A 26,495-nucleotide genomic window follows, 5' to 3' on the forward strand; every position below is an offset into this window, starting at 1 on the left:
ACGCATGGAAAATAATGAGGCTCTCAAGAGGTAACCATTAACCCAAGGTCACAAACCTACTGGTGGGACAAGAGATACATCCTGGTACTAGTTCTAAAATCAGCATACTCTCCATTCTAACAGGCTGCCTCTCTGGGTCTTTGAATCCTTAAGGGCCAGGAAAGCACTTAGCACTGAGTTGGCACTGAAATATTTGTTCACTACAATGTTGATGATGCTAACAAATCATCAACAAGTAGTTGCAATTCAATGCTGTTTTATTTCAATGTTGTTCTTGTTAACAGCCATTTTTGGCTGAATTCAACTAATGTTTTATTTTGTTTATTGTTAAAATGATTTATGAGCATACATAGCTCAAAGAGGGCTGAAAAGTAAATGTTTACCATAGCTACAGGGAAGGCAGTCATGGGGTCAAGGTGTTAAGATGGAATGTGGCAGTCAAAGGAAGCTGAAAGACTAGAAAGTAAGGAAGAGAAAACAAAAATCAAGAAACAAAAAACAAGTGCTTGCACTTCCTCTTGTAATCTTGATTTCATTTGGTGCCACCATCCTTCCTCCAGTTATGTAAGCTAGAAACCTAGGATGCATCTATAATTATCCCTTCTTTGCTCCCTTCATCCTACTCAACAACATGCTTATTATATATTTTTATATTTTTTACTGGAGTTCGATTTGCCAACATATAGTATAACATCCGGTGTTCATCCTGTCAAGTGCCCTCCTCAGTGCCCATCACCCAGTCACCTCATCACCCCGCCCACTTCCCCTTCTACTACCCCTTGTTTGTTTCCCAGAGTTAGGGGTCTCTCATGTTCTGTCACCCTCTCTGATATTTCCCACTCACTTCTCTCCTTTCCCCTTTATTCCCTTTCACTATTATTTATATTCCCCAAATGAATGAGAACATATAATGTTTGTCCTCCGATTGACTTACTTCACTCAGCATAATACCCTCCAGTTCCATCCACATCGAAGCAAATGGTGGGTATTTGTCGTTTCTAATGGCTGAGTAATATTTCATTGTATACATAGACCACATCTTCTTTATCCATTCATCATTCAATGGACACTGAGGCTCCCTCCACAGTTTGGCTATTGTGGACATTGCTGCTATAAACATTGGGGTGCAGGTGTCCCAGCGTTTCACTGCATCTGTATCTTTGGGGTAAATCCCCAGCAGTGCAATTGCTGGGTCATAGGGCAGGTCTATTTTTAACTCTTTGAGGAACCTCCACAGTTTTCCAGAGTGGCTATACCAGTTCACATTCCCACCAACAGTGCCAGAGGGTTCCCCTTTCTCCATATCCTCTCCAACATTGGTTGTTTCCTGTCTTGTTAATTTTCCCCATTCTCACTGGTGTGAGATGGTATCTCATTGTGCTTTTGATTTGTATTTCCCTGATGGCCAGTGATGGGGAGCATTTTCTCATGTGCTTGTTGGCCATGTCTATGTCTTCCTCTGTGAAATGTCTGTTCATGTCTAAGTCCTATTTCATGATTGGATTGTTTGTTTTTTGCAGTTGAGTTTAAAATAAGTTCTTTATAGATCTTGGATACTAGCCCTTTGTCTGATAGGTCATTTGAAAATATCTTCTCCCATTCTGAGGTTGTCTTTTAGTTTTGTTGACTGTTTCTTTTGCTGGGCAGAAGCTTTTGATCTTGATGAGGTCCCAATAATTCATTTTTGCTTTTGTTTCTTTTGCCTTCATGGATGTATCTTGCAAGAAGTTGCTGTGGCCAAGTTCAAAAAGGGTGTTGCCTGTGTTCTCCTCTAGGATTTTGATGGATTCTTGTCTCACATTTAGATCTTTCATCCATTTTGAGTTTATCATTGTGTATGGTGTAAGAGAATGGTCTAATTTCATTCTTCTGCATGTGGCTGTCCAATTTTCCCAGCACCATTTATTGAAGAGACTGTCCTTTTTCCAGTGGATAGCCTTACCTGCTTTGTCAAATATTAGTTGGCCACAGAGTTGAGGGGCCATTTCTGGATTCTCTATTCTGTTCCATTGATCTATGTGTCTGTTTTTGTGTCAGTACCACACTGTCTTGATGATCACAGCTTTGTAGTACAACCTGAAATCCGACATTGTGATGCCCCCGGCTCTGGTTTTCTTTTTCAATATTCCCCTGGCTATTCGGGGTCTTTTCTGATTCCACAAATCTTAAGACGATTTGTTCCAATTCTCTGACGAAACTCCATGGTATTTTGATAGGGATTGTACATTGCCCTGGGTAGCATTGACATTTTCACAATATTAATTCTGCCAATCCATGAGCATGGAATATTTTTCCATCTCTTTGTGTCTTCCTCAATTTCTTTCAGAAGTGTTCTGTAGTTTTTAGGGTAGAGATACTTTACCTCTTTGGTTAGGTTTATTCCTAGGTACCTTACGCTTTTGGGTGCCATTGTCAATGGGATTGACTCCTTAATTTCTCTTTCTTCAGTCTCATTGTTAGTGTATAGAAATGCCACTGATTTCTGGGCATTGATTTTATATCCTGCCACACTGCCGAATTGCTGTATGAGTTCTAGCAATCTTGGGGTGGAGTCTTTTGGGTTTTCTAGGTACAGTATCATGTCATCTGCAAAGAGGGAGAGTTTGACTTCTTCTTTGCCAATTTGAATGCCTTTTATTTCTTTTTGTTGCCTGATTCCTGAGGCTAGGACTTCTAGTACTATATTGAATAGCAGTGGTGAGAGTGGACATCCCTCTCTTGTTCCTGATCTTAGGGGAAAGGCTCCCAGTGCTTCCCCATTGAGAATGATATTTGCTGTGAGCTTTTTGTGGATGGCTTTTAAGATGCTGAAGAATGTTCCCTCTATCCCTACACTCTGAAGAGTTTTGATCAGGAATGGATGCTGTATTTTGTCAAATGCTTTCTCTGCATCTATTGAGAGGATCACATGGTTCTTGTATTTTCTCTTGTTGATATGATCTATCACATTGATTGCTTTATGAGTGTTGAACCAGCCTTGCATCCCGGAGATAAATCCCACTTGGTCATGGTGAATAATCTTCTTAATGTACTATTGGACCCTATTGGCTATATCTTGTTGAGAATTTTTGCATTCATGTTCATCAGGGATATTGGTCTATAATTTTTCTTTTTGGTGGGGTCTTTGTCTGGTTTCGGAACTAAGGTGACGCTGGCCTCATAGAACTAGTTTGGAAGTATTCCATCCCTTTCTATCCTTCAGAACAACTTTAGTAGACTAGGTATTGTTTCTTCTTTAAACATTTGATAGAATTCCCCTGGGAAGCCATCTGGCCCTGGAATTTTGTGTCTTGGGAGGTTTTTGATGACTGCGTCAATTTCCTCCCTGGTTATCGGCCGGCTCAGGTTTTCTATTTTTTCTTGTTCCAGTTTGGTAGTTTGTGGTTTTCCAGAAATGCACCCATTTCTTCTAAATTGCCTAATTTATTCGCATATAGCTGCTCATAATATGTTTTTAAAATTGTATTTCCTTGGTATTGGTTGTGATTTCTCCTTTTTCATTCATAATTTTATTAATTTGCCTCTTTTTTCTTTTTAATAAGGTTGGCTAGGGGTTTATCTATCTTATTAATTCTTTCAAAGAACCAACTCTTGGTTTCGTTGATCTGTTCCACAGTTATTCTGGTCTCTATTTCATTGAGTTCTTCTCCGATCTTTATTATCTCTCTTCTTCTGCCAGGTGTAAGTGTTATTTGCTGTTCTTTCTCCAGTTCCCATAGGTGCGAGGTTAGCTTGTGTCTTTGAGTTTTTTTTCCAATTTTTTGAGGGACGCTTGTATTTCGATGTATTTCCCTCTTGGGACTGCTTTTGCTGTTTCCCAAAGATTTTGAATGGTTTTATCTTCATTCTCATTAGTTTCCATGCATCTTTTTAATTCTTCTCTAATTTCCTGGTTGACCCATTCATCTTTTAGCAGAATGCTCTTGAAACTCCACGTGTTTGAGTTTTTTCCAAATTTCTTCTTGTGATTAAGTTCAAGTTTCAAAGCATTATGGTCTGAAAATGTGCTGGGGACAATCCCAATCTTTTGGTATCAGTTGAGACCAATTTGTGACCCAGTAAGTGGTCTATTCTGGAGAAAGTTCCATGTGCAGTTGAGAAGAATGTGTCTTCAATTGCATTCGGATGCAAAGTTCTGCATGGATCTGTGAAATCCATCTGGTCCAGTGTATAATTTACAGCTCTTGTTTCTTTGGAGATGTTGTGCTTAGAAGATCTGTCGTTTGCAGAAAATGCCATGTTGAAATCTCCTACTATTAGTGTATTATCTAAGTATGTCTCTACTTTAATTGATATATTTGGCAGCTCCCACATTCGGGGCATATATATTCATGACTGTTAGGTCTTCTTGTTGGATAGACCCTTTAAGTATGATATAGTGTCCCTCTTGATCTCCTACTACACTCTGGGATAAACTTTAATTTATCTTATATGAGGATTGCTGCCCCAGGTTTCTTTTGAGGACCATTTGAATGGTAAATGGTTCTCCAACCTTTCATTTTGAGGCTTATTTGACCAACCAGCTTCTCCCTGAGGCGCCTCTGGGTGTGCACTCCAGCCCTTTACTGAGATTGGCCCATGGTGTGTGGTGCGTTCTCCCCCAGGTGTACTTCCTCTATTAGTGACTCCGGAAAACTGGAGGCTCCACTGCCCGTCCTGTAATTCTGCCCCTTCTGCTGAGTGCCTTTCTGTCTGGGAAGAATCCGGCATGGATTTTTGGATTTTTAAAGTTCTCACCTCTCCAGGGCTGGGCTTTCCTGTCCTGGAGGCTCTCGCAGCCCCCCTTAGCCCAGCTCCTCACGAGGCCCCTCCCCACTTGATTCTTTTTTCTTTTTTTCCCCACCTTCCTACCTTGTTAGAAGCGAAAACCCTTCTCTTTGTAGCATTCCAGCTGTTCTCTCTTTAAATCTTAGGCTGAATTTGTAGGTTTTCAGAATGGTTTGAAAGTAATCTAGGTAAGTTGGTGGGGCCATGTGTGGTGAGGACCCAATCCCCTGTTATCTTCACAGCTCCCCTCGATGCTTATTCTAAATACTGCATATATTTTTTGTAATCTGTCTTCTCTTCTTCTCCCCTGCAATCACTTTCTGTTTTATTTCTCACCTGGATTAAAACCTTTCAAATTAATCTGCTTGCTTTCATATTTTTTTCCTGTCTTGAGTTCTTTGTCCACATAGTAATAGCAATGACATCAAAATTTCAGATCTTATTAGTTCACTCACCTCTTTTAAACTCTTTAGTGGCTTCTCTCCAACTCAGGATAACTCTAAACCTATACTTGTTTCTTTTGAAGCCCATGCCTACATGTTGCAAATGAGTGAAATTAATTTGTACAATTTAGCAAATGCCAAGCTTGTGTGTGTGTGTGTTGTTGTTGTTTTTGTTGTTTTGTAAATATTGGTAGCCTCTGGTGATGAGAAGTAGTTGGGAGCTATATGTTCTCTCTCACATCCTGGGTAGCAGATGGTATATTACAATGAAAGAATATCTCAAATTAAATTCCATCCAACATATAAAACATGTTTTAGGAATGAAACCTGTTCTGTAGTTCTGGGGGATCTCACTTTCTGACCTAAACCTCAAAATTGGCACTTTGCATGTAAATCACATTCTGAGGAAGGTGAAGTGAAGTAGCAGTGCTAGGACTAGAGAGCTTTGCAGTCAGATTAGGCAGCAGAAGACTGAGAAATGGAGGTACATAAAACCAAAGGGGCTCTAAACCTCTAGCTCTTTGTTGTACTCTCAACCTTCTCCATGAAAAAGTAAGTAGGTCTGACATATTACTTCTAACAATAACCTACCTTGAATACCATTAACTTCATCAATTAAAATTCATTTCTTATATTCCTGAAAATAAGGAGGAGCTCTTATGATATAGCTTTTGTTAAAGATGATCATTGTTAAGTAACTAATCCTTAGGGAAATAATTCCTGATTGTGGTATTTCAGGTGTTGATAACCCCAGGAGACATTATTGTAATTAGGGCACTTCTAAAACTATTTAACTTCCCTTATAACATACAACACACTCACTTTCATATACTGTTAGCTCTAGTGACATGCAACTGCTTGTAGTTTCTTCACTGACTCATCCACAGATGTTTATATAGTACCTCCTATATGCCAATCCCTGTTGTTGACCATAGATATACAGTAGTGAACATGACATTCTCTGGTTTCATAGCACTTGCATTGCAGTAGGGACACAGAATATACATACATCCATACACGTGATAATGATAACCTCTATGCACCATTATTCCAGATCTCTTCCTGTTTGCAAGTGAGAGAAATCCAAGTAATTGATTTACCCCTCAAAAAGAAAAACTTTAACAGAAAGATAAATAAAAGAAAAGGATGATCTGCAAGAGCGAGTATGGTTTAGATTTAGAGACTAAAACTAAAGATATAATATATAATAAAGGACTCATTCTGTCTAAATCTCCCCATCTCTCGTTTATGTTTTCCTTCACATATTGACTTCCCTCTTTTCTTTGGTATGTGGTCTTTCTCTAGTTGGAAGGTAAAATTGCTGTAGTGATTCTCACTCTGAGGCAATTTTGTCCCCAATGAAACATTTGGAAATTTCTGAGACATTTTTGTTTGCCATAACTAGGGTGATGCTACTGACATCTAATAGGAAGAGGCCAGGAGTGATGCTAAATATCCTATAATGCACAGGGCAACTGCCCCCAACAAAGAAGTATCTTGCCCAAATGTTAGTAGCACCAATGTTGAGAAACCTTGCTCGAGGGGTGATTTAAATTGTATATCATCCAAAAGAAAGAATCACATAACAATCAGTAGTTAGTATATAACAAATATAATAATACTGTATAAAAATGCAATGACGTTATCAACAGTATTTACTAAGTACTTACTGTGTGCCAAGAAAGTGCTTTATGTGTATTAACAGATTAATCCTCACAATACTATGATGTAGGTACTATTGTGGTCTCTATTTTGAAAATGAAAATGATAAGATACAAAAAATTATTTAGTGCTTTAAGTTTACACAGCTAGTAAGTGGTGGAACTTATGTTTGAACCCAAGCAGCCTTATACTAGAGTATATTATCCTAGCATTTGTGACACACTTTTTCATTTGCAACTTTGGTATATTAAAACCTTAGTGAAAGAGTCTGATTGATTTGGCTTGGACAATATGCCATCCCTTGTATGAACAGCTATGCTTGGGGTAACAGTATCTTATGATTGACTGTATCTGGAACCCATGCCCACCCCTATATCCACAGGAGTAATGTAACAAGCTTAACAGTCCCACCACATACTTGGAATGTGAGAGAAATATATGGTTAAACTACGACAGGGAAAAGGAGTATACACAGTAGAGGCCTACCTTTTTCATAATGCTATTTCTCACCTCCATCCATTAGCTGATATTGTTCTCTTTGGTTGCATGCTCTAGCCAATATTTTCCCACAAGAACACACCCTGGTTTGACAAATGATATAAGGTAAAATCTCTACTTAGAAACCTTCTATTATCAACCCTCTCAATTTGAGTTACATACTCTTATCCTCTGTGCCCATAATATCCTACATATATCTCTATCATTATATTGTGCCCATGGCGTATGGTTCTATCCTCCCCCCCAATACTGTGATTGTCTTTAAAACCGTGAGTCTGTATTATTATTCACTGTTCTATTCCTAAGGCCTAACCCAGTGCCCACACATTTTGTAGAACTTCAGTAAATGTTGGTTGACATAATGGTAGATTTGGAAGCCCCTTGGGAAAAGTCAAAGGCAAGTCCTAAAATTACTTGAGTTCTTATAGTAGGATAAGAAAAAAAAATCCTAGGTAATACCATTCATCTGATTTCAATTTGTCAGCCAAGCAGCCTGCCAAAACCAATGCTTTTTTAATTGGTTGTATTGTATAGTTCAGAGAAATTAGAATTCTAATTTTTTTGTTAATTTGTGGATCATAGAATCATGGAAGGATTCAGCTGAAAGAGTATTTAGAGATTATTTAGTCCAGTACTTGTCATTTAATAAATAAGAACTCTGAAGTGATATATTTTATGATAAAGTATGAAGAGTAACATATGCTTCAGAAGAGCCAGAAAAGATAGCTGGATCTCAACTACTACCTCTAATTTTTGGGTTTTTTTTTTTTTTTTGCCATTTTAGCTATTTCTTTTTTTACTGATTTTATCTTTGGCTTTCAACTACATAGTGTTCTCCACTATTATTGTCTGTTTGCTTAGGCCTTTCTAGACTTATACTTTTTCTCCCTTTTCTTTCTCCCTCCCTAAAACCTCAGATAACAATACTTACTTGCCCTGAGAAAAACCCAGGTTTCTGTTTTCCCAAGTCAGTGACTTCTGACAAACCAATTCTGTGTCATCTGTAGTCGTTAGGAGCCTTTCTTAATCTGTGTGCTCTGTATTGTTGTACTCATTGTAAGTATTGTCTCCAACTTTATTAATTCCTTAACAGGGTTGCCAAGCCTCCAATATGAGGTAGCTACCAAATTCTGAGGAATCAGTCACAGGACATATCCTTTACATCAAGAAGCTAACAAAGCAGAAACAAACTCTTATTACAGGTCCAAGGTTTAAAGAATCAACTTTGTACATTATAGCTGCATGTGTATTGTGTGATTCTGTGTGACTAATTCCTCATTCAACACTTTCAAGCAGGAGACAAATCCAGTGAGAACTATGACTGAATACACATATCATGCTAGCCACTTTCCCTCCTCTTCTATATCAGTGGGAGGAATGTGAGATCTATAGGAATCAGACCTGTGATCATTTGGGGTTGCTCATGTAAGCTTTTTCTTTTGGGGAATATAAGGTAATGTAGCATCAGTGGCAAAGCACATAGAATCTGGAGCCACATGGCCTGTATTCAAGTTCTAGCTCTACAAGTGATGTCTGTGCAATCTTGGTCAAGTTACTTAAACTTGTTGTGCCTCAGTTGCCCCATTTGTAAAGTGGAGATAATGGAAATAGCTCTCTTATAAGGTGAATCTGGAAGTGAAGTTTGTTGATAGCTTTAAAAGGCTTCTAACAGTACTTCATCCATAAGAAGTGTTATATGGTTCTTGTCTGGTCCCAGTGACAGAAATCATGTACTTAGCTAGCAATGTTTGCTGTGTTACCAGGAGAAGGGACTACACATCTCATAAATGTGTCATCCCTGATAGGAGAAACATTGAAGATCAAAGAGGCTACATGTGGAATGAGTAACTCAGCTGTGGTCCCATGAAGACCAGACAATTTAAACTTAATTGAAATAAGTATAGTTCCTTGAAGACCCTGCACTAGCATTGTAAGCAGCAAAAAAGAGAAAGACAATGAATTTTTTCAAAGATAGGAGAGCAAATTCTACAATCCACAATCTAGGCTATAATCCAAACTTTATAGTGACTAATTAAGATGGTCTAAAAATCACCCAGACACCATAAGAAAGGAAGAATATAGAATTTTAGAGTGCAGTGACAAAGTTGAATGGAGTTTAAGAACCAAAACCTAAACAATTACGTGTCCTTAAGTTTGTGTGATCTGAAAATATTGTAATGAAAGTCAACTAATATCTGCTGGTAAATTTAGAACAATGCAAGTACAATATAAAACAATACCTCTCCCTGACCTTATGAACTCAGCCTGTTTCTAACTGGAGTCCTTCCCAGAAATCTGAATTCTTTCTGCTTCCACATGCACCTACTGTCAATGCAACCTGAACTTCTTGAGCTCTTGCCATCACTAATGAAGCAGTAACTCCAATTTGATTCCTCTGGGATGGATTCTGGCATATGCATAAATGCTTCTATTTCAGTAGTTGCTGGCCTTCCTTGGTCTCCACACCTCTTAAAGTTGACCAGTGCATATTTTTATTTCTCTTATTAACTACTCTATTCTCACTACTGAGCCTCATTTTGGGATCTGGCTCTTTATCCACCAGTGGTGCAGAGAGTTGATCTTTCTGAGACCCAGAGATCTTATCTCTATTGACAATTATCTCTGTTCATTAGCATCCGTAAGCACAGTCCCACACAGCATTGAACATATGTACAAAAGCAGGCCTTTCTTTTTAGTCAAAGATTCCAAATGTATTTTGTACGTAATATTGGGCAATTTTCCTGTACTCTCTAAGGCTCATTTGCTCTATTTGTGAAATAGCACATGTGGAGAAAATATATGAGATTTAAAGCAAAATGATCTTTTCAAGAGAAAGCACTTCTATATAAAGCCTAAAGAAACTTCTTCCTTGCTCTATACTATGAAAAATTAAGTTGGAATACATTCCTGGCCCAGACTTTAGTTCATGAAAAGAAAAAAAAAGACAATATGATTTAATTGAAAGTATCTGGAGTAGAACATCAGTTTATAATCCTTGTGTATCTTTATATAATCATTATAATCCTTTAATCCTTATAATCTTTAAGTAGCTGCATGACCTTAGGCAAGTCACATAATCTGCCAATCAATGAAAATACTACTGCTCTGCCATTTCTCAAAATGTGCATTAGCATACTTAAAAGTCCTTCTATACCTTTGCAAAGGTGTGGAAGAACATGGGCAGCCCAGGTGGCTCAGCAGTTTAGTGCTGCCTTTAGCCCATGGTGTGATCCTGGAGACCCGTGATCGAGTCCCACATTGGGCTCCCTGCATGGAGCCTGCTTCTCCCTCTGCCTGTGTCTTTGCCTCTCTGTGTGTCTCTCAGGAATAAATAAAATCTTTAAAAAAAAGAAAAATACTACTCAACTCTTCTTCCCTTCCATAAATAAATTTAATAAAATTTAATAATAAAATATTAATTTAATACTAATACTGATTTAATGATTAAAAATTTTAAATTCTAAATTTATTAGGATAAACTCTTATTCTTATTAGGAAGTATATTATTGATTTTCATATTAGAATATACATGAATCTTGCTGATGAATGAGAAACCTATTGATAGCCTTTCTTTTCATCCAAGTTTTTATTTAAATTCCAGTTAGTTAACATAGAGCATAATATTAGCTTCAGGTGTAGGATTTAGTGATTTGACATTTCTATACAACACCTGGTGCTCATCACAAGTGCCCTCCTTAATCCCTATCACCGATTTCACCCATCCCCCACTCACCTCCCCATTGGTGACCATCAGTGTATTCTCTATAGTTCAGAGTTTATTTCTTGGTTTGCCTCTCTTTTGTTCCCTTCATGTCTGTTTGTTTTGTTTCTTAAATATATAAATGGAATATTAATCAGTCATAAAAAAGAATGAAATCTTGCCATTTGCAACAATGTGGGTGGAACTAGAGGGTATTATGCTGAGTGAAATAAGTCAGTCAGAAAAACAATTACCACATGATTTCACACATATGTAGAATTTAGGAAGCCTATCATACTCTTATAGGCCTTTAATGATGTTTGTTTTATGTAATAAATATTTGGTCATTGCATGTAAAATCATATTAATATTGTATAATTAAAAATCACTTGACTTCCTTATTTTATATTTTTTATAATGAGGCAAAAATTATACTTAAGGATTTCACATTAGTTTGCATGAATGGTCAGTAGATGCTGCTTTCTGATCAGATGCATCAAAAGGAGAACCAGTTGCATATTTTGGATGCCTATGCTTATTTCATGTCTCAATCGTGTTATTTTATATTGCCAAAAGATTGCAGATACTTATGGATGACCCACGTAGTTGAGCAACAGAGGCCCCAGCCCAAGTCTTTTTATTTTTTAAGATTTTATTTATTTATTCATGAAAGACACAGGTAGAGAGAGAAGCAGGCTCCATGCACAGAGCCTAATGTGGGACTCAATCCCAGGACTCCAGGATCGCGCCCTAGGCTGAAGGCAGACATTTAATCACTGAGCCATGCAGGCATCCCAGCCCCAGCCCAAGTCTTTTTTTTTAATATTTTTTAATTTTTTATGATAATCACACAGAGAGAGAGAAAGGCAGAGGGAGAAGCAGGCTCCATGCACCGGGAGCCCGACGTGGGATTCGATCCCGGGTCTCCAGGATCCGCCCTGGGCCAAAGGCAGGTGCCAAACCGCTGCGCCACCCAGGGATCCCCCCAGCCCAAGTCTTAAACACATGCTGTTATTTGCCATTTGGTCCTCAGTGCTTTTGCAATTCTCCTTCTCACAAAGGCAGCTCCCCTATCTGGATCTCTCATCTCAGGAACCACTTCATACTCTAAATCGTGCCCTTTTCACTTCTTTCCGTTAGGATTTACCTATCTCTTGCCCACTGAATCAGTGGGCAACTGAACCTATTCAGTTCCCCACTGAATCAGGAACTGTTTGCTGTTTTTAAGTTACCATCTATCTAATTTGATAAAGAATCACAAGGAAAATGCTAGGACATAGCATACTTGAGTGTGATCTATGGAATACCAATCCACTGTGTTCCTCTGGGGAAAAAAAAATCTGTGGTTAAATAAAATTGGGGAATGCTGTATATTCTATCACCTTCTTGGTAATTCAAAATGTGCATTAGCATACTTAAAAGTCCTGAGAAGTCCAGCAGACAAGAATCTGGTTTCACCGTATTTAATACCATGCTTCCCACACTTATTTGAACAAGTAACCTTATTTTCAGGTCACACTTATTAATGTATCTCAGAGCACTAATCTTCTGGAGAACACACTTTCTGTATTAGAGCACACACTGTATGAGAAATATTAATGACATGATATGTCATTCCTTTTTTGTAGCATGTTTACATTTAACGGAGTCTTTAAAGAGAACTTTTAACTCAGAGATTGCCACATTTTCACAGAGAAGAACAATACTTTTTATTCTACTTTCTTTGTTATTCCTTTATTATTGTGTTCAAAATTTCTTATTGAAGTGGGAGAGCTAGGTTCTTGTCACACGGAGTCAAAGAATGAATCTTGCGGACAAAGGAGAGTGAGTAAAGTAATGGAAGTTTGTTAAGCAAGGATACAGAAAAAGCTCTCAGGAGTGAGAAGAGTCCCACAGAATTGCCAACGTGGGTCTCCACTGACAGTCTTTTATTTAGAACTGACCTTCTAGGGAGCTTGTGGCCTTATCATTCTTGTGATGGCTTGGTTTGAGTAAGGACTGGTGATAACAACTTTAATGGCTTCCTTTTGGATCTAGGTATTCTTTGTTGATTACAGGCAACTATCACACACACACACACACACACACACACACACACACACAAATCTTCCCCACCATACTTAGGGCAGAGTGGTCTGGCTTGTTCCCTTATCTCTGGTTTCCTCACATCTCAGCATTTTGGGGATTTTGTTTTGTGAGCCTGATTCCATGGCCCCCTACCTATCTTTTCCTACCTAGCGCTGTCTGTCCCTTACTCACTATGATTATTGTTGTACCTGGATTCCATTTATGCTGCCTAAAAAGTCCATTCTTCAGAGTTTTCTTTTTTAGTGAGAATCTACTATTGTCTGAAAAAGTCATATTTTTCACTAATCATTGGAAGATGAGCATATTTCAATGGGAATGGAATTCTAAGTTTGCAATTATTGTTTTAGCACTTTGAAAATATTATTTCACTGTCTTCTGACTTCTATTTTAGCACATGAAAAGTCAACTATTATTTTTTAAAATAGTTTTATGTATTTATTTGTGTGAGAGAAAGATAGTGAGAGAGAGAACATAAGCAGAAAGGGGAAGGAGAATTAGGCTCCTCACTGAGCAGGGAGTTCGATGTGGGGCTTAATCCCAGGACCCTGGAATCAAGACCTGAATCAAAGGAAGATGCTTAACAGACTGAATCACCCAGGTGCCCCAAAAAGTTAACAATTATTTGACTGTGACTGTTTTTTAAAATCTTCTCTTTACCAATTATCTACAGTTTCACCATATGTCTTAGGGTAGATTTATATATATAACTACAATATATCCCACTTAGGCTTCGTTGAATCCATGAGTCAGTAGATTGGTATTTTTAAAATAATTTATTGAAAGTACACCACCATGGAAGAGGTAGTCTTTATTTCTCTTATGCCTAAAGATCACCTGAAAATCTTGTTCTGTGTGTATTGAGTGAGTGGAGGGGGGTGGGTGGAGAGAGTTGGTAATGGTGAAAGAATTGGTCCTCTGAATGCCAGGAAGGTTATAGAGTATAGCTTCCACAGAGAAGAATCATGCCATCCTAGAATTAATTAGTTAATTAATTTGCCATGTTAGTGCCAAAAAGGTTCTAATGATGAGAATTGGTATGCTGTGGAAGATGGACACATGCTAGGAAAGTTTGTTGCTTGTTCGTGAAGGGGAGTGGTCCCACAACTCATAACATTTTTAATAGGAGGCTATTTCATTTAGGTTGAGAACTCACCATACAGCTGGATTTGAGTAGTAAATAGTTCCTAGATACCCTTAGAAACTTATATTGCTACAATTCACCCAATTTCTGAATTTCTTAAACGTCATTTGATGATACTAAGCTTTTCAACTGTTAAAGCAGAAGAAACTTGGAAAATAAGCTAACATTTTGGAGATTATGTTTGATCTCACCTTCATGCCCTGCTTAGGTATGGATCACCCCTTCTGAGCCATTAGCTCTAGCTGGCAGGATATTTGATGATAGCGCTCTTCAAACTCAGCCTTTAAAACTGGTTTCAGGGGAACCAACTGGTTGTCTTTCAAAACATGATGACCTACTAGGGATCATCATTGAATTTTAGCAGTATCCACAAGCCAAGGGAGTAAAAAACAGCACCTGAAGATCTAAATGTTAGAAAAAATTTCCAGTAAATAACTTTAGAGTGAAATGAGACATTATGAGGGAGGATAATATCACATTATCAGAATATTCCTGTCACATCTCCTTGAGACAATTGGTTCCAGGTAAAATAGAAAAATCAGTATGAGGAAAGACTGGACATAAGCAGAGGTTGCATTTTATGCTTAGCATTAAGTGATCATAGTTGTCATTTATTCAATATACTCTTATTAACTTTTTAAATCTGTGCCAGGCACTGAGCTAGACTCTCCAAAGTTATTTTTAATGGACCCTTTAAAAATACCTGTACTGGGAGATATGTTTCACCACTGTAAAAGCTCAATTCAATTAATAAAGAGTATGGATGCAGTAGAGGTTAGGAAATCATCAATGGAACAGGTGAAAAATAATTCCTAGAAAGGAAAGCTATCAGCTGCCTGATTGAAAGTAACTATTAGTCCTCTCATACAAAAAATTAAAAGACTTACACAAAAGCAAACAACCTAAAATTTAGGACTCAGGGGACAAAGAGAAGCTTTCAAAGAGAAAAATAAATAAGTTATATTCCAGTATTGAGAATCAGAATAGCTTTAAAATTCTTTTTTTAGAAAAGATTTATTTATTTAGGAGAGAGAGAGAGAGAGAAAGAAGAGAGAGAGAGAACACACATACAGAGGGGGAGGGAGAAACAGACTTCCTGTTGAGCAGGGAGCACAATGTGGGGCTCGATCCCAGAATCCTGGGATGATGATCTGAGCTGAAGGCAGATGTTTAACTGACTGAGCCACCCAGGTGCTCTGCTTCAAAATTTGTAATAATGTAATACCAATACCAGAAAGCTAAAACGTAATGTTCAAGATCCTCAGGAAAAATTATTTTAACCTAAAATATCAGGGCACCTGGGTGGCTCAGTTGGTTAAACATCTGCCTTCAGCTCAGGTCATGATCCCAGGGTCCTGGAATTGAGCCCTACATCTGGCTCCTTGTTCCGCGGGGGGGCCTGCTTCTCCCTATCCCTCTGCCTGCCTCTCTCCCTGCTTGTGCTCATGCTCTCTGTGTCAAATAAATAAACACAATCTTAAAAAAATAAATAAATAAAATTTCATGTGGAGGAGTACCTGCATGGCTCAGTTGGGAGTCTACTACTTCCTCTCGCTCTGCCCCTCCCTCTTGCTCATTCACTGTCTCTTGCTCACTCTTTCTCAAATAAATAAATTTATTTTAAATATTTTATTTATTTATTCATGAGAGACACACAGAGAGGCAGAGACATAGACGAGGGAGAAGCAGGCTCTCAGGAGGGAGCCCAATGAGGGACTCAATCCCCAAACCGATTATGTCCTGAGCTGAAGCCAAATATTCAACTGCTGAGCCACCCAGGCATTGCTCAAATAAATAAATTTTTTAAATAATGATAATAAAATAAAATTGCATATGAAGTCAAATTATCAGTCAGAGTTTCTTTTTGTACATGCTTTCATACCTGAAAAGCCTCAAAAATTTAAAGCTACTGGAGAAAGTATTCTACCAAAACAAGGAGTCAACAGAGTGGTATGTAAGAAGCAGGTTAATCAGTGCATGAGAGAGTGACAGAGGGATGAAAGGAATCTCACAAGTGGACAGTGGAAGTCCCAGAATATCAGTTATTCAGCAGAGCTGAAGTGCACCAAGTCCAGACTAGACTAGAAGATAAAACCCTCCAGAAAAGCATGGAACCTACAGATTACTAGACTGGTTTAAGCATGTGGACAGACGTAAAAAAAAAAAATAAATAAAAAGATATAATTCAAAGGAAACATGACAAATAAAAATATATACAATTATTAAATCTAAGGGAAAATGCTGTACATAAAAGGAAATATTACCAGGATTGCTAGGTTCTTTACCTCCTGCATCATGGTAGCAAGACCATGAATGAACCCATTCACCCAAATTTAGAGTGAGCAATGATCTTTGATATTGAAGTCATCAGAGAGTGATCATAAAATTGTCTAAACTTGAAACTTGAGAGTGAAAAGGAGGTGCTATTAATAGTTCATGTGAGACAATAGGCATAATTTAAATCTCTCCTAAGCCAATTGGGACATATGGTAGTGATCCTAGCTGTCATGATAATACCACTTTCCACCTGGTGGCAGCTTTTAATTGCAGTCAAAGTATTCAGGAAAAAATAAACTGTTTGCTGATCTTGAAATCTCCCTCCTAAAACATGAATAAAAATATCACAATCAACTTCTGAAATAGAAGTCGGATGCTTTATTTGCAGGTGTTCTGGCATACATAGCTCACTATGTAAAAACAAGTAAAGCAAAGAATTCTCATTCAGGAGAAGTAATTTGAAAATTACATTTTTGGAATAGGCATTATTTGTTTATAATAAACAAGCATTTCATAAATTACTGATGTTAGCAAACATGGATTTTGAGAGTTTCTCAATAAGGCTCCAAATGTATATAGCCAATTAAGCCTAATCTTAGAACTCTAACTTGATTTCATTAACTAATGAATAACTCCTGTCTTCCTACTTTGTCAGTTTTTCTCCAGTCCTTAGCTAGGTTGATTCATTATATTAATTACAAGAAAATCTGTTCCTCCAACCCCAATAAGCACTCAAAATCCCCACCATGTACATGCAACATTTTAAAATATATACAAGTAAACCATTATCACAAGGACCAAAATCAAAATATTTCCTAGTTCAACAACATAATCGAAACTCTGTGACAACTCTTCAATATTGAAGCCAAATTCTCTTTTCCAAGCAGCATTGTGAATGTATTCATAAGGATTTGAATTGTGATTTTCTGCAAGGAATCAAGATATTACATTGTTCTTATCATTCAAAGCTTTTCCCAGCAAAGTGTGCATGAGCAGAGGATAGGCTATTACCTTAATCTTCACATTTCCGTTTGATAAATTTAACATGTTACCATTTTGATGTGTTTTATGCTGAACATAAAGAAGATTCAATAAAGGAAATTCATGGCTTCAGAGGTTTTCAAGGTGTCTGTAATGCTTATTATTAATTATAAGTCATGCAAATGAATGAACATAACTATGAAACAAAACCACATAGCACTACTAATAGAAAAGAATTTTCCAAACTTAAGTAGATACTCACATTATAAGAAAATTGCTTACCCCAAAAGAAGCTTTTATTTGGTTTTCAGCTTACCATTCTTTTATTTCCTTTAAAATTTTTTTTTACCTTTTTTCATTTTTATGGAAAGAGCTGAAGAAGGGAAACATATTGATGTTAAATGTTTTTGGAATCTTTTTAAAAGAATATGTAATGAATTGAGCATTTAATGATATTGTTATCTGTGAAAACCCATAGATGTTGATTTAGTGCTTATAAAAATAAAGGAATTTTAAACATTTCTCCACACTCCTGAACAATTCTGGGTATTGTCCTTCCAAAAAAAAGATACCCTTGTTTTTCTAGGTTGAGGTGAAAGAAAAAGACTATGAGTGATTTGATGAACTTTTCTTCCCATGCATGCATACATCTAACCAATCTTGCCCATATCCAAGCATGCCAACCTAAATAACTCAACTATCAGCATGTTAGAAAAGAATGGGCAAGCTTGAAGGGAAGCTATTTGGGAATAGAGAGTAAACAAAAGAAAATCAATTAATTAATTAATTAATTTAATCAATTGGCTCAACCAAAATTCAAGTAGATATCAAGGATGTATTTTGAAGTGGTAACTTTTTCACAATTTGTGTGTGAGTTTATGTGCATGTGTTTACTTCTGTACTTCCATACTTCTGTAAACGTGTGATTGTCATATAGTCGAAAGTTTCTGGGAACTAATTCCAGTTCCTTAGTTCTAATTTTAGTTGAACCTGAGGTCAGTTGAGGCAGGGTCACTATTTTGTGCAACTGTCAATTTCCTTACATAATCCCAGAAAAGCCTATGCTCATATGGGTACACAGGAGTGTTAATCAATGTAGGGGTAAAATCCCTGTTTTTGTCTTTCATAAGCTTGAACTATTTTCTGCCTTTTAAAGAGAACCCTTAAATACAATGGCCTTTTTGCCCAGTGATTGAAATCTGTTAACATGCAATTAACATCCATTTCAAACATGGTTATATTCAGCCTCAACTCTACAATATGAAACTAGGATTATATTTGACAAAGTCACCTGAAAGAGAAAATCAGCTAGAGATGCCTATCCATTTGGGTACTTACACGTCAAAGGCAACTTGAAATTTTAGCTAACTTTTGTTAATGCATCAGGCTTAGAAACCAATTAACATCCAAGGAAACAAAATTGTGAGGGTTTGCAAGATGCTCTTTCCAAAGAGAAAAGGCCTTTCAAGGATGCTTGAAGGGGCTTCGTTCCCTGAACAATGGGCAGTCAGCCTTGGCAAGGAAATCTGTGCCTGTGTTGCAGGAACAGCACAGGGGCAGGAGGCAGGCAGCTCTTCTAAAGGCTCTTCAGAACAGACCCCTGAAGCAATCAATCAGCAATCAACCAACTAGCCTTTCCCAAGCTGCTATTCTGTGTCAAGCTCTAATAGTTAAAAAGTGAGCTGAAATTCAGAAGTTAGAAATTCCATAGTTTTTATACTAACTCAAAGTTCAGCTTTGGCAAGATTGTTTAGAAATGGCCTGTCCTCATTCATACTATCTTTGCTCCAAGGCCCTCTCCCAGAACATACCCCATTTGGTTATTAGCCACACAGATCACAGTGGTGTCACCAAGAAAATAACTTTTGGTGAAATTAGATTAAGATCCTAAGCCTTGAAAGAGTATGAAAGATACATTGATACGCAATTAAAAATAAAACTGTTTTTCAAAATGACATAAAACTTGAATATAAGCTAAAATTAAATAATTTAGATATTTTTCTAGATATTTTTCTTCTAGATATCTTTTATTACAAAATCTAGATAGATTAATCAAGACTGAACTTTGCTTCTGCTCTAAACATGAGTTTAGTTTGTGTTTTGGGTAACTCATTACTGGATCTTGGTTAAGATTCTGTTATCAATCAGAAACATCCTTCCAAACTGGGCTTACTAAAGTGCATACCACAGACAAATTCTGGCAAACTGACTTCATAATTACAAAACTTCTGAAATCTTTTGAGAGCCCTTACAGTTTCTCGCCTATAAAGAGGGCTTCGTAATTACTTCACTGAACGTTATTTTTAACTCTTGAAAATGTAATATTTGTTGATCTGTAGTCAGATGCCAGGAAAGTACATTTGGATAAAGTGGTTAATGTAATAGAGGTTTAGGATTTTGAAATTTCTCCATTCAGGGTACTTGTTAGTAATTTCCTAAACAAACTAAAGTGGATGAACACATTCATTTCTTAGAGGTGGACACTAATTGTATAGTGCCTTTTAACAGTGTTAGTTTACTGTATACACGAGACCAAATCTAGAGCAGCCTCTTAAGGAATCTTAATCTAAAAACAAATTACTCAAGATAAATAAAAATTCGGTAAATCAGTAGCTCTTTCAGGTAAATCAATTAATCATCTGGTTGACTAATTCTTTTTTGCTAGGTCACCTAGGTACTTTTAGATAGTGTAAATGCAATTCTTTGGGAGATAGGAGGCATAGATGAGATTGTGTTATAAATACAGATTTATGATAAACTCCAAATTTAGATATAGGATTCTCATGAGGCAGTACTCAAACTGTCATTTAAAAAAGGGAAAATTGGGGTGCCTGAGTGGCTCAGTCAGTTAAGTGTCTGCCTTTGGCTCAGGTCATGATTCTGGGGTCCTGGAATTGAGCCCCACATCAGGCACCCTGCTCAGCAGGGTGTCTGCTTCTCCCTCTGCCCCTCCCCCAACTCATGTTTTCTCTCTCACTCCTCAAATAAATAAAATCTTTTTAAAAAAGGAGGATTAACAGTCATTAACAACTAGTTTCTAGGCACCTTGCTATATTTCATTAAATTTGTTTTATATCCATATTACATTAATTAACCCTATGAGGTTGATGTGATCGTAGCATTACAGATGTAGAAACTGAGGTCTAGAGATATCCCTTGCCTGTGACTAGTCAGGGATAGATCCAGGACTGGAGCCCAGATTTGCAGGCTCTAGAAACTTCTCTTTCTTTATTTGTTTAGGCAGCATCCATAATAGTTAAGACTTATGGCTCTGGAGCCAGACTGCCTGGGTTTGGATCCCTTAATTTTAATTGTTTCAATTACTAGTTGCATGACCATAAAAAAATGTCTTAACTCTCTGTGCCTTAGTTCCCATGCCTATAAAATGGAACAATAATAGTGTCTGCCTCATAGGGTTGGTTTTTTTTTTTTTATGATAGTCAAACAGAGAGAGAGAGAGAGAGAGAGAGGCAGAGACACAGGAGGAGGGAGAAGCAGGCTCCACGCACCGGGAGCCCGACGTGGGACTCGATCCTGGGTCTCCAGGATCGCGCCCCGGGCCAAAGGCAGGCGCCAAACCGCTGCGCCACCCAGGGTTCCCTCATAGGGTTGTTATCAGAAGAATTAATGAGTTAAAGTTAGTAAAAATTTTAAAGCTTTAGAATAATGCTTGATACAAAGAATGTACTAAATAAGTGGTAGCTATTGTTACTGTTTTTATTATATCATCCAGTTGATAGTTATCAATAATGAGAGGCTATTTATATTTCAAATATAGTAATTCATTAAAAAAAAAGTCTTTGTCCACAAGTGTTAACAAATAAATGGGAAAAGACAAGCAAAACTAGGATTTCCTCGCCAATTTCATCTAATGGTAATTTTGCCTTGAACATTTTTTAATATCAAAACATATCAGAATATTTAGAATATTATTTTCCCACATTTTATAAGCCATGCCTCTTTGGTATATGTAAACAATTTTAAGTTACTCTTAATGGTATTTGTAATTTTAAAATAAACTAAATATAAAGATTGAAAACAGATTGAAGCTAATGCAACAAAAGTTACCTCTATTTTCAAAATACAATTTCCATCTATTCTTACATTTAAGAAACACTGACTTAACAGATATGACAACATGTGCTGAGTGTCCTTAGACAAGTAATACAGTCTCTGAGGAAGAACCTCAGCCACCTGTTGTAAAACAGGGATAAATACCCAGGCTTGATATCCTGTGTCAGGATGTGCCAGGAATCAAATGAAACACTAGATAGAAAGGCCCTTTCTATCCCATATAATGTGATTAAAAAAAAAGAGACATGGTTATTACTGTGGATGGCAGCAAACTTGTCATTTTGCTGTTAGTTGCTCATTCATCTTTAGCTAAAAGTACCCACATATATTGCAGTATTCTCAAAGTCAAAGAAATCCAAACCTTTTCTTGTCAAAGAAGATAAGTCATATTTCAGTTTGATGAAGCTCCATGAAGAAAAACATAAACAAACCATTCATGAACCATTCATGAAGTGTTAGTTTTCCAAATGCTTTCTGATCAAAGTCCACTTAGCAATTTATAATTTAATGATATGACTGTTAAGCATATCCAATGCAGATACAGTCCTTATAATTCATGGCATTGTGAGGAAAATATACTGTGAGTCACTGCCATTTAATCTAAAGTGATATACACATCTTAGGACACGCTTATAGTAATGACTAAAATATATCAGAGAATCATTCAGAATGAATATATTTCTGGTCACTGATTGCGGGAAGATTGGCTAATATACCATGTTCATTATTTGTGCAACTTCTCTTTATTGCTATATTTGCATGCAAATTACTTAGTTTTTCTTTCAATTTAAATAGAATTTTCCATTACAAACAGAGCTAAATGTAAAACTGTAAGAAAATTTGTGGGCTGCTTTTATTACAAATGATCCTGATAAAATAGAAGGAAACAGCTGCTGGCAGAGTAATCCCAATTTGGCATTCTAACTGGAATTTTAGCAAATTTTAAGCAAAATAGGCACTACTTCATCTCATCTAGGTTTGCCTTTTGCTCAATAGTGAGAGATGCAAGGAATGGTTACAGAGGGACAGTAGGGGAAGAGAAGGAAAAGAAAGAAAAGGAAGGGGTAAAACAAAGCAAACGAGTGGGGAAGACAAGGAAGGAGTTTTGGAAAGGTTTGCAGCTGCACAAACACAGAAGAGTGGGCTGTGAGACACATAAAAACCAAAAAGAGCTTGAGACTCATTCTTGTGAGCTTACTCCTCCTCTTTTTCTCATCCTTGTCCTTCCCACACACATTTCAGACTAGATCAGTCCCGCTAATCCTTGCTGTCATTCAGTTGAAAGCACAGAGCAAATTTTGACTGACAGCAAAATGACTGCATTGCATCATTTTTATATAAAGAGCAATGTTAATGCTTTGCCAAGATGAAAGCAGGTGGAAATACTGATGTCTTCCTTTGTTGTGTTTCCCATTAGTGTGTTAACTTTTTTTTTTAATTGCTTCAACTGACATTTATCTGTGATTGTAAACTACAGGAAGCCATCAGAATACCAGAAAAAATAATTCCAATTTAAAAACAACAACAGCAATAACAAGCCTTGCCAGAGACTGACTCATTTTGGGGCTATGTCAAGAAAAGGGGATTGCTAAACCAATTAATATTTTCCAGAGGATTATAGGAGGAACGTTAAAATCACTGATTCAAGCTCTTAAGTTCTAAAACCACTGTAGCAACCTCTATATTTACTGATAAATAAATACTTCAAGCATTGTAGAGCTTCAAAAATCTCAGTTTATATCCATTCTAATCCCCTCATTTTATAGATGAGGAGACAGCATATGCTTAGTGACAGATAGGGGAACAGGGTACATGACTTGACTCTGAGTCCATTGAGTATTTCTACTATGTTTCATACTGTCTGTTTATAGCCTAGTCACAATTATAATCTAAAAGCAGGTCCCATCAATTGCTAATAATTGGTTAACTTTTTTAAAATCCATCTCATGACAATGTGAAAGCAACTGCACTGTATCTCTTTTCAAACTTTGTGATTTAGACTTTTCACTACATCAGAATTGCCTTCCTCCCAATTATTCTTAATTATTGAAGTTTCATCCATAGTTGCATCTTGAAGCTTTGTTATTTTTCAAAGTGGAAATTTAGTAAACAGTAATAAAGTTTTGTTTCTATTCGCTATCCTTGTATTTTTATCATCTCAAGAAAGTTAATAAATCAATGTCCCTATCATGGATATAAAGAGAAAGGAAATTAACTACAAAAAATGTTTTTTAGAAAAGTGCACTTGAAGACTTTTTATGTTAGATTGTGAAATCGCTTTATACTCATTATCTGATTTATGGTGCATGATTTGATTTCTTAAATTAATCACTCTTCAAAACACATTCATTGCGTGCAATTCAAAATGTCAAAATATATAAACACAGGTAAACCATACATAGTTGATGTTTATGAAAATGGAAAACCTCCTTGAGGATTTATTGAAGGTTTCCTTTTTCTGAATGAGCATGAGATTATTTACATTTCAGTCCTTGTGTATGCTGGTCATCTCGGCATTCATTTTGTGACACAGGCATGTAGTGTCTTCATGCCTCATTTTCACTATTCACCATAGTCTATGCCCTTGTTGTTCTACGTCTCCTGTCAAAGCTTACCATGTATGGATTCCATTCTTTAGAGCCCCATCAGATGATTTGCTGGCAGATTGGTGGATTGTTCCTTTGTATATAGGGTATCTCATTCATTCTAAGACACACATTGCTTTCTTACATTCAATATCTTTGATATAGGGCTGATATAGGGTATAAGTTGGTTGCCATTGTCTGCATAGTAAAATTTGATCAGAGGTGTTTATATAGTCATGACTACAAGGTTTTGTATATTTTTTTGGTATTATATATATTATTTTTAAAACTGTCTCCAGAAAGACTGTAATGTGATTTCTCTTTCAGGCAAAAGTTACTAAGCATGCAGGAAGGGGACAGAAGAAGAACAGGGGGCCTGAATTTGATATTAGTGATCATGGTAAGCAGAATAATGCCTCCCCTCTCCCCAAGATGTCAACATCTGAATGCTGAGAATGTTACCCTATATCTTATATAGGGAACCTGAGAATGTTACCCTATACCTTATATAGTAAATGGCAACTAAAGCAGCTAATCAGAAGACCTCAAAATAGGGAGATTATCCTAACAGATTATCAGTGTTAATCCAGTGTGATCACAAGGGTATTTAAAAGTGGGAGAGAGAGGCAGGAGATGACTCAAAGTCAGTAGCAGATGTGAGTGCATAAGAGAATCAAAGATATGGCAGTGCAAGAATTTAGCCTGACATTGCCAGCTTTGAATGGAAGGATGAGCCAAGGAATGTGGGCAGCCTCTAGAAGCTGGAAATGGCAAGGAACAGATTCTCAAGTAGAAGAAATGTAGCCCTGCTGACAAATTGATTTTAGTCCTTGGAGACCCATTTACATTTGTTTTTTCTTAGGAGTACATAAAGTAACAATGTTTCTTTTTTTCTTTATTTTTTTAACTGGAATTTATTTATTTATTTATTTATTTATTTATTTTTATAATAAATTTATTTTTTATTGGTGTTAAATTTACCAACATACAGAATAACACCCACTGCTCATCCCGTCAAGTGCCCCCCTCAGTGCCCGTCACCCATTCACTCCCTACACCCACCCTCCTCCCCTTCCACCACCCCTAGTTCATTTCCCAGAGTTAGGAGTCTTCATGTTCTGTCTCCCTTTCTGATATTTCCCACACATTTCTTCTCCCTTCCCTTCTATTCCCTTTCACTATTTTTTGTATTCCCCAAATGAATGAGAACATATAATATTTGTCCTTCTCTGATTGACTTACTTCACTCAGCATAATACCCTCCAGTTCCATCCACGTTGAAGCAAATGGTGGGTATTTGTCGTTTCTAATGGCTGAGTAATATTCCATTGTATACATAAACCACATCTTCTTTATACATTCATCTTCCGATGGACACAGAGGCTCCTTCCACAGTTTGGCTATTGTGGACATTGCTGCCATAAACATCGGGGTGCAGGTGTCCCGGCATTTCATTGCATCTGTATCTTTGGGGTAAATCCCCAACAGTGCAATTGCTGGGTCGTAGGGCAGGTCTATTTTTTTTGAGGAATCTCCACACAGGTTTCCAGAGTGGCTGCACCAGTTCACATTCCCACTAACAGTGTAAGAGGGTTCCCTTTTCTCTGCATCCTCTCCAACATTTGTGGTTTCCTGCCTTGTTAGTTTTCCCCATTCTCACTGGTGTGAGGTGGTATCTCATTGTGATATCAGTGATTTGTATTTCCCTGATGGCAAGTGATGAGGAGCATTTTCTCATGTGCATGTTGGCCATGTCTATGTCTTCCTCTGTGAGATTTCTGTTCATGTCTTTTGCCCATTTCATGATTGGATTGTTGGTTTCTTTGCTGTTGAGTTTAATAGGTTCTTTATAGATCTTGGAAACTAGCCCTTTATCTGATACGTAATTTGCAAATATCTTCTCCCATTCTGCAGATTGTCTTTTAGTTTTGTTGACTGTATCCTTTGCTGTGCAAAAGCTTCTTATCTTGATGAAGTCCCAATAGTTCATTTTTGCTTTTGTTTCTTTTGCCTTTGTGGATGTATCTTGCAAGAAGTTACTGTGGCCGAGTTCAAAAAGGGTGTTGCTTGTGTTCTCCTCTAGGATTTTGATGGAATCTTGTCTCACATTTAGATCTTTCATCCATTTTGAGTTGATCTTTGTGTATGGTGAAAGAGAATGGTCTAGTTTCATTCTTCTGCATGTGGATGTCCAATTGTCCCAGCACCATTTATTGAAGAGACCATCTTTCTTTAAGTGGATAGTCCTTCCTCCTTTATTGAATATTAGTTGACCATAA

The sequence above is a fragment of the Canis lupus genome, chromosome X (assembly GCF_011100685.1).
Source record: "Canis lupus familiaris isolate Mischka breed German Shepherd chromosome X, alternate assembly UU_Cfam_GSD_1.0, whole genome shotgun sequence".
NCBI lineage: Eukaryota > Metazoa > Chordata > Mammalia > Carnivora > Canidae > Canis > Canis lupus.